Source organism: Schistocerca serialis, unplaced genomic scaffold (assembly GCF_023864345.2).
Source record: "Schistocerca serialis cubense isolate TAMUIC-IGC-003099 unplaced genomic scaffold, iqSchSeri2.2 HiC_scaffold_366, whole genome shotgun sequence".
Taxonomy (NCBI): Eukaryota; Metazoa; Arthropoda; class Insecta; order Orthoptera; family Acrididae; genus Schistocerca; species Schistocerca serialis.
The window spans coordinates 23,916-34,944 of NW_026047940.1; the positions used below are offsets into that span (position 1 = coordinate 23,916).

Genomic DNA, 11,029 nt, shown 5'->3' on the forward strand with positions numbered 1-11,029 from the left:
CGGAAAACGTTGGCAGCGGTGGGATTCGAACCCACGCCTCCGAAGAGACTGGTGCCTGAAACCAGCGCCTTAGACCGCTCGGCCACGCTACCTACGCGACGCGGCGGTCACAGGAGCTGCGTTCTACCCCACGAGAACACACCGCAATGGCACAAAAACGAGAAGTAAAAATTGGCAGCGGTGGGATTCGAACCCACGCCTCCGAAGAGACTGGTGCCTTAAACCAGCGCCTTAGACCGCTCGGCCACGCTACCTACACCAGTGTTCCTGGCATTTGTAGAATGCAGTGCACGACACAGCTTCCTGATCTGTTGCGACTGGTTGCTCGAACATCGCACCTCAAACGACTGCCCTTTTCGAATAGAGATTAACTACACAGGCAGCTGCCAGCGCCCTGGTGCGGCGGCATCGCGTGTTTATAAGGATTCGGTAGTGCCACCTGCAGCCTGAGGAACATGAGCACAAAATCAGGAGGGCACCGTGATTTCAATCACTGGGTCACTATCGTCATTGCAGCGACAGCAAGGCAGAACTTTAAAAAGTGCCGTGACCCGGATTCGAGCCTGGGTTGTCGCGGCCACAACGCAATGTCCTGACCACTAGACGATCACGGCCACGGAGCCACCGCGGAATTCAACTCTCGCGACTGCAAGTGGCTGTGCACAGCAAAGCTCGGCCGACTGTGTCTCGCAACAGCTGTGTCAGACGCGGTCTCCATTATATGTATACTGGCAAACGAACGTGCCCGCGCTGATGGACACTGAGCAGAGTGGTTAGCTGCATTCAACCCCCGTGGCAATGTCTTGCAGTCCTCCAAGTCTGTTGGCCGCAGGTATGTGCCCGGATAAGAGGTGGACAGATGTCGCATCTCTCTCGCCGTCACTTGTGGCCGCGAATCATATTTTACGTAGTTTTCTGCAAGCGTCAGCGGAGCGTCAGTCGAGCTAAGTCGGGACAAGTCGCATAAGAGGAGCAATAAAATGTGCATTTCCGGTACCGGGAATCGAACCCAGGCCTCCTGGGCGAGAGCCAGGCATCCCAGCCACCAGACGACACCGGATAACGACACAAGCACTCGTCCAACAAACTCGGCGAGCGTCCACCCGCTACTTGACGACAACTGCAAAAATTAACGTTTCCACTTCGTAGAACGGCATGCTCGGGACGTATCTCGTGGAGACGAACGCCAGCAATCATGAGACCAAACTGCGCCGGTGAATCCTGTTGTTACACCACGCACCACTGTGCTACGACAGTTTAAGAAAGCGACGCTCACGCTTTGCTGCGCTTTTTCCTTCGCGGGAAATCAGTGCTCCTGTTTTCGAGACGGAAAACGTTGGCAGCGGTGGGATTCGAACCCACGCCTCCGAAGAGACTGGTGCCTGAAACCAGCGCCTTAGACCGCTCGGCCACGCTACCTACGCGACGCGGCGGTCACAGGAGCTGCGTTCTACCCCACGAGAACACACCGCAATGGCACAAAAACGAGAAGTAAAAATTGGCAGCGGTGGGATTCGAACCCACGCCTCCGAAGAGACTGGTGCCTTAAACCAGCGCCTTAGACCGCTCGGCCACGCTACCTACACCAGTGTTCCTGGCATTTGTAGAATGCAGTGCACGACACAGCTTCCTGATCTGTTGCGACTGGTTGCTCGAACATCGCACCTCAAACGACTGCCCTTTTCGAATAGAGATTAACTACACAGGCAGCTGCCAGCGCCCTGGTGCGGCGGCATCGCGTGTTTATAAGGATTCGGTAGTGCCACCTGCAGCCTGAGGAACATGAGCACAAAATCAGGAGGGCACCGTGATTTCAATCACTGGGTCACTATCGTCATTGCAGCGACAGCAAGGCAGAACTTTAAAAAGTGCCGTGACCCGGATTCGAGCCTGGGTTGTCGCGGCCACAACGCAATGTCCTGACCACTAGACGATCACGGCCACGGAGCCACCGCGGAATTCAACTCTCGCGACTGCAAGTGGCTGTGCACAGCAAAGCTCGGCCGACTGTGTCTCGCAACAGCTGTGTCAGACGCGGTCTCCATTATATGCATACTGGCAAACGAACGTGCCCGCGCTGATGGACACTGAGCAGAGTGGTTAGCTGCATTCAACCCCCGTGGCAATGTCTTGCAGTCCTCCAAGTCTGTTGGCCGCAGGTATGTGCCCGGATAAGAGGTGGACAGATGTCGCATCTCTCTCGCCGTCACTTGTGGCCGCGAATCATATTTTACGTAGTTTTCTGCAAGCGTCAGCGGAGCGTCAGTCGAGCTAAGTCGGGACAAGTCGCATAAGAGGAGCAATAAAATGTGCATTTCCGGTACCGGGAATCGAACCCAGGCCTCCTGGGCGAGAGCCAGGCATCCCAGCCACCAGACGACACCGGATAACGACACAAGCACTCGTCCAACAAACTCGGCGAGCGTCCACCCGCTACTTGACGACAACTGCAAAAATTAACGTTTCCACTTCGTAGAACGGCATGCTCGGGACGTATCTCGTGGAGACGAACGCCAGCAATCATGAGACCAAACTGCGCCGGTGAATCCTGTTGTTACACCACGCACCACTGTGCTACGACAGTTTAAGAAAGCGACGCTCACGCTTTGCTGCGCTTTTTCCTTCGCGGGAAATCAGTGCTCCTGTTTTCGAGACGGAAAACGTTGGCAGCGGTGGGATTCGAACCCACGCCTCCGAAGAGACTGGTGCCTGAAACCAGCGCCTTAGACCGCTCGGCCACGCTACCTACGCGACGCGGCGGTCACAGGAGCTGCGTTCTACCCCACGAGAACACACCGCAATGGCACAAAAACGAGAAGTAAAAATTGGCAGCGGTGGGATTCGAACCCACGCCTCCGAAGAGACTGGTGCCTTAAACCAGCGCCTTAGACCGCTCGGCCACGCTACCTACACCAGTGTTCCTGGCATTTGTAGAATGCAGTGCACGACACAGCTTCCTGATCTGTTGCGACTGGTTGCTCGAACATCGCACCTCAAACGACTGCCCTTTTCGAATAGAGATTAACTACACAGGCAGCTGCCAGCGCCCTGGTGCGGCGGCATCGCGTGTTTATAAGGATTCGGTAGTGCCACCTGCAGCCTGAGGAACATGAGCACAAAATCAGGAGGGCACCGTGATTTCAATCACTGGGTCACTATCGTCATTGCAGCGACAGCAAGGCAGAACTTTAAAAAGTGCCGTGACCCGGATTCGAGCCTGGGTTGTCGCGGCCACAACGCAATGTCCTGACCACTAGACGATCACGGCCACGGAGCCACCGCGGAATTCAACTCTCGCGACTGCAAGTGGCTGTGCACAGCAAAGCTCGGCCGACTGTGTCTCGCAACAGCTGTGTCAGACGCGGTCTCCATTATATGCATACTGGCAAACGAACGTGCCCGCGCTGATGGACACTGAGCAGAGTGGTTAGCTGCATTCAACCCCCGTGGCAATGTCTTGCAGTCCTCCAAGTCTGTTGGCCGCAGGTATGTGCCCGGATAAGAGGTGGACAGATGTCGCATCTCTCTCGCCGTCACTTGTGGCCGCGAATCATATTTTACGTAGTTTTCTGCAAGCGTCAGCGGAGCGTCAGTCGAGCTAAGTCGGGACAAGTCGCATAAGAGGAGCAATAAAATGTGCATTTCCGGTACCGGGAATCGAACCCAGGCCTCCTGGGCGAGAGCCAGGCATCCCAGCCACCAGACGACACCGGATAACGACACAAGCACTCGTCCAACAAACTCGGCGAGCGTCCACCCGCTACTTGACGACAACTGCAAAAATTAACGTTTCCACTTCGTAGAACGGCATGCTCGGGACGTATCTCGTGGAGACGAACGCCAGCAATCATGAGACCAAACTGCGCCGGTGAATCCTGTTGTTACACCACGCACCACTGTGCTACGACAGTTTAAGAAAGCGACGCTCACGCTTTGCTGCGCTTTTTCCTTCGCGGGAAATCAGTGCTCCTGTTTTCGAGACGGAAAACGTTGGCAGCGGTGGGATTCGAACCCACGCCTCCGAAGAGACTGGTGCCTGAAACCAGCGCCTTAGACCGCTCGGCCACGCTACCTACGCGACGCGGCGGTCACAGGAGCTGCGTTCTACCCCACGAGAACACACCGCAATGGCACAAAAACGAGAAGTAAAAATTGGCAGCGGTGGGATTCGAACCCACGCCTCCGAAGAGACTGGTGCCTTAAACCAGCGCCTTAGACCGCTCGGCCACGCTACCTACACCAGTGTTCCTGGCATTTGTAGAATGCAGTGCACGACACAGCTTCCTGATCTGTTGCGACTGGTTGCTCGAACATCGCACCTCAAACGACTGCCCTTTTCGAATAGAGATTAACTACACAGGCAGCTGCCAGCGCCCTGGTGCGGCGGCATCGCGTGTTTATAAGGATTCGGTAGTGCCACCTGCAGCCTGAGGAACATGAGCACAAAATCAGGAGGGCACCGTGATTTCAATCACTGGGTCACTATCGTCATTGCAGCGACAGCAAGGCAGAACTTTAAAAAGTGCCGTGACCCGGATTCGAGCCTGGGTTGTCGCGGCCACAACGCAATGTCCTGACCACTAGACGATCACGGCCACGGAGCCACCGCGGAATTCAACTCTCGCGACTGCAAGTGGCTGTGCACAGCAAAGCTCGGCCGACTGTGTCTCGCAACAGCTGTGTCAGACGCGGTCTCCATTATATGTATACTGGCAAACGAACGTGCCCGCGCTGATGGACACTGAGCAGAGTGGTTAGCTGCATTCAACCCCCGTGGCAATGTCTTGCAGTCCTCCAAGTCTGTTGGCCGCAGGTATGTGCCCGGATAAGAGGTGGACAGATGTCGCATCTCTCTCGCCGTCACTTGTGGCCGCGAATCATATTTTACGTAGTTTTCTGCAAGCGTCAGCGGAGCGTCAGTCGAGCTAAGTCGGGACAAGTCGCATAAGAGGAGCAATAAAATGTGCATTTCCGGTACCGGGAATCGAACCCAGGCCTCCTGGGCGAGAGCCAGGCATCCCAGCCACCAGACGACACCGGATAACGACACAAGCACTCGTCCAACAAACTCGGCGAGCGTCCACCCGCTACTTGACGACAACTGCAAAAATTAACGTTTCCACTTCGTAGAACGGCATGCTCGGGACGTATCTCGTGGAGACGAACGCCAGCAATCATGAGACCAAACTGCGCCGGTGAATCCTGTTGTTACACCACGCACCACTGTGCTACGACAGTTTAAGAAAGCGACGCTCACGCTTTGCTGCGCTTTTTCCTTCGCGGGAAATCAGTGCTCCTGTTTTCGAGACGGAAAACGTTGGCAGCGGTGGGATTCGAACCCACGCCTCCGAAGAGACTGGTGCCTGAAACCAGCGCCTTAGACCGCTCGGCCACGCTACCTACGCGACGCGGCGGTCACAGGAGCTGCGTTCTACCCCACGAGAACACACCGCAATGGCACAAAAACGAGAAGTAAAAATTGGCAGCGGTGGGATTCGAACCCACGCCTCCGAAGAGACTGGTGCCTTAAACCAGCGCCTTAGACCGCTCGGCCACGCTACCTACACCAGTGTTCCTGGCATTTGTAGAATGCAGTGCACGACACAGCTTCCTGATCTGTTGCGACTGGTTGCTCGAACATCGCACCTCAAACGACTGCCCTTTTCGAATAGAGATTAACTACACAGGCAGCTGCCAGCGCCCTGGTGCGGCGGCATCGCGTGTTTATAAGGATTCGGTAGTGCCACCTGCAGCCTGAGGAACATGAGCACAAAATCAGGAGGGCACCGTGATTTCAATCACTGGGTCACTATCGTCATTGCAGCGACAGCAAGGCAGAACTTTAAAAAGTGCCGTGACCCGGATTCGAGCCTGGGTTGTCGCGGCCACAACGCAATGTCCTGACCACTAGACGATCACGGCCACGGAGCCACCGCGGAATTCAACTCTCGCGACTGCAAGTGGCTGTGCACAGCAAAGCTCGGCCGACTGTGTCTCGCAACAGCTGTGTCAGACGCGGTCTCCATTATATGCATACTGGCAAACGAACGTGCCCGCGCTGATGGACACTGAGCAGAGTGGTTAGCTGCATTCAACCCCCGTGGCAATGTCTTGCAGTCCTCCAAGTCTGTTGGCCGCAGGTATGTGCCCGGATAAGAGGTGGACAGATGTCGCATCTCTCTCGCCGTCACTTGTGGCCGCGAATCATATTTTACGTAGTTTTCTGCAAGCGTCAGCGGAGCGTCAGTCGAGCTAAGTCGGGACAAGTCGCATAAGAGGAGCAATAAAATGTGCATTTCCGGTACCGGGAATCGAACCCAGGCCTCCTGGGCGAGAGCCAGGCATCCCAGCCACCAGACGACACCGGATAACGACACAAGCACTCGTCCAACAAACTCGGCGAGCGTCCACCCGCTACTTGACGACAACTGCAAAAATTAACGTTTCCACTTCGTAGAACGGCATGCTCGGGACGTATCTCGTGGAGACGAACGCCAGCAATCATGAGACCAAACTGCGCCGGTGAATCCTGTTGTTACACCACGCACCACTGTGCTACGACAGTTTAAGAAAGCGACGCTCACGCTTTGCTGCGCTTTTTCCTTCGCGGGAAATCAGTGCTCCTGTTTTCGAGACGGAAAACGTTGGCAGCGGTGGGATTCGAACCCACGCCTCCGAAGAGACTGGTGCCTGAAACCAGCGCCTTAGACCGCTCGGCCACGCTACCTACGCGACGCGGCGGTCACAGGAGCTGCGTTCTACCCCACGAGAACACACCGCAATGGCACAAAAACGAGAAGTAAAAATTGGCAGCGGTGGGATTCGAACCCACGCCTCCGAAGAGACTGGTGCCTTAAACCAGCGCCTTAGACCGCTCGGCCACGCTACCTACACCAGTGTTCCTGGCATTTGTAGAATGCAGTGCACGACACAGCTTCCTGATCTGTTGCGACTGGTTGCTCGAACATCGCACCTCAAACGACTGCCCTTTTCGAATAGAGATTAACTACACAGGCAGCTGCCAGCGCCCTGGTGCGGCGGCATCGCGTGTTTATAAGGATTCGGTAGTGCCACCTGCAGCCTGAGGAACATGAGCACAAAATCAGGAGGGCACCGTGATTTCAATCACTGGGTCACTATCGTCATTGCAGCGACAGCAAGGCAGAACTTTAAAAAGTGCCGTGACCCGGATTCGAGCCTGGGTTGTCGCGGCCACAACGCAATGTCCTGACCACTAGACGATCACGGCCACGGAGCCACCGCGGAATTCAACTCTCGCGACTGCAAGTGGCTGTGCACAGCAAAGCTCGGCCGACTGTGTCTCGCAACAGCTGTGTCAGACGCGGTCTCCATTATATGCATACTGGCAAACGAACGTGCCCGCGCTGATGGACACTGAGCAGAGTGGTTAGCTGCATTCAACCCCCGTGGCAATGTCTTGCAGTCCTCCAAGTCTGTTGGCCGCAGGTATGTGCCCGGATAAGAGGTGGACAGATGTCGCATCTCTCTCGCCGTCACTTGTGGCCGCGAATCATATTTTACGTAGTTTTCTGCAAGCGTCAGCGGAGCGTCAGTCGAGCTAAGTCGGGACAAGTCGCATAAGAGGAGCAATAAAATGTGCATTTCCGGTACCGGGAATCGAACCCAGGCCTCCTGGGCGAGAGCCAGGCATCCCAGCCACCAGACGACACCGGATAACGACACAAGCACTCGTCCAACAAACTCGGCGAGCGTCCACCCGCTACTTGACGACAACTGCAAAAATTAACGTTTCCACTTCGTAGAACGGCATGCTCGGGACGTATCTCGTGGAGACGAACGCCAGCAATCATGAGACCAAACTGCGCCGGTGAATCCTGTTGTTACACCACGCACCACTGTGCTACGACAGTTTAAGAAAGCGACGCTCACGCTTTGCTGCGCTTTTTCCTTCGCGGGAAATCAGTGCTCCTGTTTTCGAGACGGAAAACGTTGGCAGCGGTGGGATTCGAACCCACGCCTCCGAAGAGACTGGTGCCTGAAACCAGCGCCTTAGGACCGCTCGGCCACGCTACCTACGCGACGCGGCGGTCACAGGAGCTGCGTTCTACCCCACGAGAACACACCGCAATGGCACAAAAACGAGAAGTAAAAATGGCAGCGGTGGGATTCGAACCCACGCCTCCGAAGAGACTGGTGCCTTAAACCAGCGCCTTAGACCGCTCGGCCACGCTACCTACACCAGTGTTCCTGGCATTTGTAGAATGCAGTGCACGACACAGCTTCCTGATCTGTTGCGACTGGTTGCTCGAACATCGCACCTCAAACGACTGCCCTTTTCGAATAGAGATTAACTACACAGGCAGCTGCCAGCGCCCTGGTGCGGCGGCATCGCGTGTTTATAAGGATTCGGTAGTGCCACCTGCAGCCTGAGGAACATGAGCACAAAATCAGGAGGGCACCGTGATTTCAATCACTGGGTCACTATCGTCATTGCAGCGACAGCAAGGCAGAACTTTAAAAAGTGCCGTGACCCGGATTCGAGCCTGGGTTGTCGCGGCCACAACGCAATGTCCTGACCACTAGACGATCACGGCCACGGAGCCACCGCGGAATTCAACTCTCGCGACTGCAAGTGGCTGTGCACAGCAAAGCTCGGCCGACTGTGTCTCGCAACAGCTGTGTCAGACGCGGTCTCCATTATATGCATACTGGCAAACGAACGTGCCCGCGCTGATGGACACTGAGCAGAGTGGTTAGCTGCATTCAACCCCCGTGGCAATGTCTTGCAGTCCTCCAAGTCTGTTGGCCGCAGGTATGTGCCCGGATAAGAGGTGGACAGATGTCGCATCTCTCTCGCCGTCACTTGTGGCCGCGAATCATATTTTACGTAGTTTTCTGCAAGCGTCAGCGGAGCGTCAGTCGAGCTAAGTCGGGACAAGTCGCATAAGAGGAGCAATAAAATGTGCATTTCCGGTACCGGGAATCGAACCCAGGCCTCCTGGGCGAGAGCCAGGCATCCCAGCCACCAGACGACACCGGATAACGACACAAGCACTCGTCCAACAAACTCGGCGAGCGTCCACCCGCTACTTGACGACAACTGCAAAAATTAACGTTTCCACTTCGTAGAACGGCATGCTCGGGACGTATCTCGTGGAGACGAACGCCAGCAATCATGAGACCAAACTGCGCCGGTGAATCCTGTTGTTACACCACGCACCACTGTGCTACGACAGTTTAAGAAAGCGACGCTCACGCTTTGCTGCGCTTTTTCCTTCGCGGGAAATCAGTGCTCCTGTTTTCGAGACGGAAAACGTTGGCAGCGGTGGGATTCGAACCCACGCCTCCGAAGAGACTGGTGCCTGAAACCAGCGCCTTAGACCGCTCGGCCACGCTACCTACGCGACGCGGCGGTCACAGGAGCTGCGTTCTACCCCACGAGAACACACCGCAATGGCACAAAAACGAGAAGTAAAAATTGGCAGCGGTGGGATTCGAACCCACGCCTCCGAAGAGACTGGTGCCTTAAACCAGCGCCTTAGACCGCTCGGCCACGCTACCTACACCAGTGTTCCTGGCATTGTAGAATGCAGTGCACGACACAGCTTCCTGATCTGTTGCGACTGGTTGCTCGAACATCGCACCTCAAACGACTGCCCTTTTCGAATAGAGATTAACTACACAGGCAGCTGCCAGCGCCCTGGTGCGGCGGCATCGCGTGTTTATAAGGATTCGGTAGTGCCACCTGCAGCCTGAGGAACATGAGCACAAAATCAGGAGGGCACCGTGATTTCAATCACTGGGTCACTATCGTCATTGCAGCGACAGCAAGGCAGAACTTTAAAAAGTGCCGTGACCCGGATTCGAGCCTGGGTTGTCGCGGCCACAACGCAATGTCCTGACCACTAGACGATCACGGCCACGGAGCCACCGCGGAATTCAACTCTCGCGACTGCAAGTGGCTGTGCACAGCAAAGCTCGGCCGACTGTGTCTCGCAACAGCTGTGTCAGACGCGGTCTCCATTATATGCATACTGGCAAACGAACGTGCCCGCGCTGATGGACACTGAGCAGAGTGGTTAGCTGCATTCAACCCCCGTGGCAATGTCTTGCAGTCCTCCAAGTCTGTTGGCCGCAGGTATGTGCCCGGATAAGAGGTGGACAGATGTCGCATCTCTCTCGCCGTCACTTGTGGCCGCGAATCATATTTTACGTAGTTTTCTGCAAGCGTCAGCGGAGCGTCAGTCGAGCTAAGTCGGGACAAGTCGCATAAGAGGAGCAATAAAATGTGCATTTCCGGTACCGGAATCGAACCCAGGCCTCCTGGGCGAGAGCCAGGCATCCCAGCCACCAGACGACACCGGATAACGACACAAGCACTCGTCCAACAAACTCGGCGAGCGTCCACCCGCTACTTGACGACAACTGCAAAAATTAACGTTTCCACTTCGTAGAACGGCATGCTCGGGACGTATCTCGTGGAGACGAACGCCAGCAATCATGAGACCAAACTGCGCCGGTGAATCCTGTTGTTACACCACGCACCACTGTGCTACGACAGTTTAAGAAAGCGACGCTCACGCTTTGCTGCGCTTTTTCCTTCGCGGGAAATCAGTGCTCCTGTTTTCGAGACGGAAAACGTTGGCAGCGGTGGGATTCGAACCCACGCCTCCGAAGAGACTGGTGCCTGAAACCAGCGCCTTAGACCGCTCGGCCACGCTACCTACGCGACGCGGCGGTCACAGGAGCTGCGTTCTACCCCACGAGAACACACCGCAATGGCACAAAAACGAGAAGTAAAAATTGGCAGCGGTGGGATTCGAACCCACGCCTCCGAAGAGACTGGTGCCTTAAACCAGCGCCTTAGACCGCTCGGCCACGCTACCTACACCAGTGTTCCTGGCATTTGTAGAATGCAGTGCACGACACAGCTTCCTGATCTGTTGCGACTGGTTGCTCGAACATCGCACCTCAAACGACTGCCCTTTTCGAATAGAGATTAACTACACAGGCAGCTGCCAGCGCCCTGGTGCGGCGGCATCGCGTG

General features: G+C 55.7%; 18 non-coding genes across 18 annotated transcripts; all 18 read right to left on the reverse strand.

The window, feature by feature from the left end:
- Positions 1–10: 10 nt before the first annotated feature.
- Positions 11–92, reverse strand: Trnal-cag (transfer RNA leucine (anticodon CAG)). Its single transcript has one exon. It is a non-coding gene; the product is annotated as a tRNA-Leu (tRNA).
- Positions 93–172: 80 nt separating this feature from the next.
- Trnal-aag (transfer RNA leucine (anticodon AAG)) lies at positions 173–254 on the reverse strand. Its single transcript has one exon. It is a non-coding gene; the product is annotated as a tRNA-Leu (tRNA).
- Positions 255–1,337: 1,083 nt separating this feature from the next.
- On the reverse strand, positions 1,338–1,419 carry Trnal-cag (transfer RNA leucine (anticodon CAG)). The gene has a single exon. It is a non-coding gene; the product is annotated as a tRNA-Leu (tRNA).
- An 80-nt stretch (positions 1,420–1,499) lies between these two features.
- Positions 1,500–1,581, reverse strand: Trnal-aag (transfer RNA leucine (anticodon AAG)). Its single transcript has one exon. It is a non-coding gene; the product is annotated as a tRNA-Leu (tRNA).
- A 1,083-nt stretch (positions 1,582–2,664) lies between these two features.
- On the reverse strand, positions 2,665–2,746 carry Trnal-cag (transfer RNA leucine (anticodon CAG)). Its single transcript has one exon. It is a non-coding gene; the product is annotated as a tRNA-Leu (tRNA).
- An 80-nt stretch (positions 2,747–2,826) lies between these two features.
- Trnal-aag (transfer RNA leucine (anticodon AAG)) lies at positions 2,827–2,908 on the reverse strand. Its single transcript has one exon. It is a non-coding gene; the product is annotated as a tRNA-Leu (tRNA).
- Positions 2,909–3,991: 1,083 nt separating this feature from the next.
- Trnal-cag (transfer RNA leucine (anticodon CAG)) lies at positions 3,992–4,073 on the reverse strand. Its single transcript has one exon. It is a non-coding gene; the product is annotated as a tRNA-Leu (tRNA).
- An 80-nt stretch (positions 4,074–4,153) lies between these two features.
- On the reverse strand, positions 4,154–4,235 carry Trnal-aag (transfer RNA leucine (anticodon AAG)). Its single transcript has one exon. It is a non-coding gene; the product is annotated as a tRNA-Leu (tRNA).
- A 1,083-nt stretch (positions 4,236–5,318) lies between these two features.
- Positions 5,319–5,400, reverse strand: Trnal-cag (transfer RNA leucine (anticodon CAG)). Its single transcript has one exon. It is a non-coding gene; the product is annotated as a tRNA-Leu (tRNA).
- An 80-nt stretch (positions 5,401–5,480) lies between these two features.
- Positions 5,481–5,562, reverse strand: Trnal-aag (transfer RNA leucine (anticodon AAG)). The gene has a single exon. It is a non-coding gene; the product is annotated as a tRNA-Leu (tRNA).
- A 1,083-nt stretch (positions 5,563–6,645) lies between these two features.
- Positions 6,646–6,727, reverse strand: Trnal-cag (transfer RNA leucine (anticodon CAG)). Its single transcript has one exon. It is a non-coding gene; the product is annotated as a tRNA-Leu (tRNA).
- An 80-nt stretch (positions 6,728–6,807) lies between these two features.
- On the reverse strand, positions 6,808–6,889 carry Trnal-aag (transfer RNA leucine (anticodon AAG)). The gene has a single exon. It is a non-coding gene; the product is annotated as a tRNA-Leu (tRNA).
- A 1,083-nt stretch (positions 6,890–7,972) lies between these two features.
- On the reverse strand, positions 7,973–8,055 carry Trnal-cag (transfer RNA leucine (anticodon CAG)). The gene has a single exon. It is a non-coding gene; the product is annotated as a tRNA-Leu (tRNA).
- A 79-nt stretch (positions 8,056–8,134) lies between these two features.
- Trnal-aag (transfer RNA leucine (anticodon AAG)) lies at positions 8,135–8,216 on the reverse strand. The gene has a single exon. It is a non-coding gene; the product is annotated as a tRNA-Leu (tRNA).
- Positions 8,217–9,299: 1,083 nt separating this feature from the next.
- On the reverse strand, positions 9,300–9,381 carry Trnal-cag (transfer RNA leucine (anticodon CAG)). Its single transcript has one exon. It is a non-coding gene; the product is annotated as a tRNA-Leu (tRNA).
- An 80-nt stretch (positions 9,382–9,461) lies between these two features.
- On the reverse strand, positions 9,462–9,543 carry Trnal-aag (transfer RNA leucine (anticodon AAG)). The gene has a single exon. It is a non-coding gene; the product is annotated as a tRNA-Leu (tRNA).
- Positions 9,544–10,624: 1,081 nt separating this feature from the next.
- Trnal-cag (transfer RNA leucine (anticodon CAG)) lies at positions 10,625–10,706 on the reverse strand. Its single transcript has one exon. It is a non-coding gene; the product is annotated as a tRNA-Leu (tRNA).
- An 80-nt stretch (positions 10,707–10,786) lies between these two features.
- On the reverse strand, positions 10,787–10,868 carry Trnal-aag (transfer RNA leucine (anticodon AAG)). Its single transcript has one exon. It is a non-coding gene; the product is annotated as a tRNA-Leu (tRNA).
- Between the last annotated feature and the right edge of the window lie 161 nt (positions 10,869–11,029).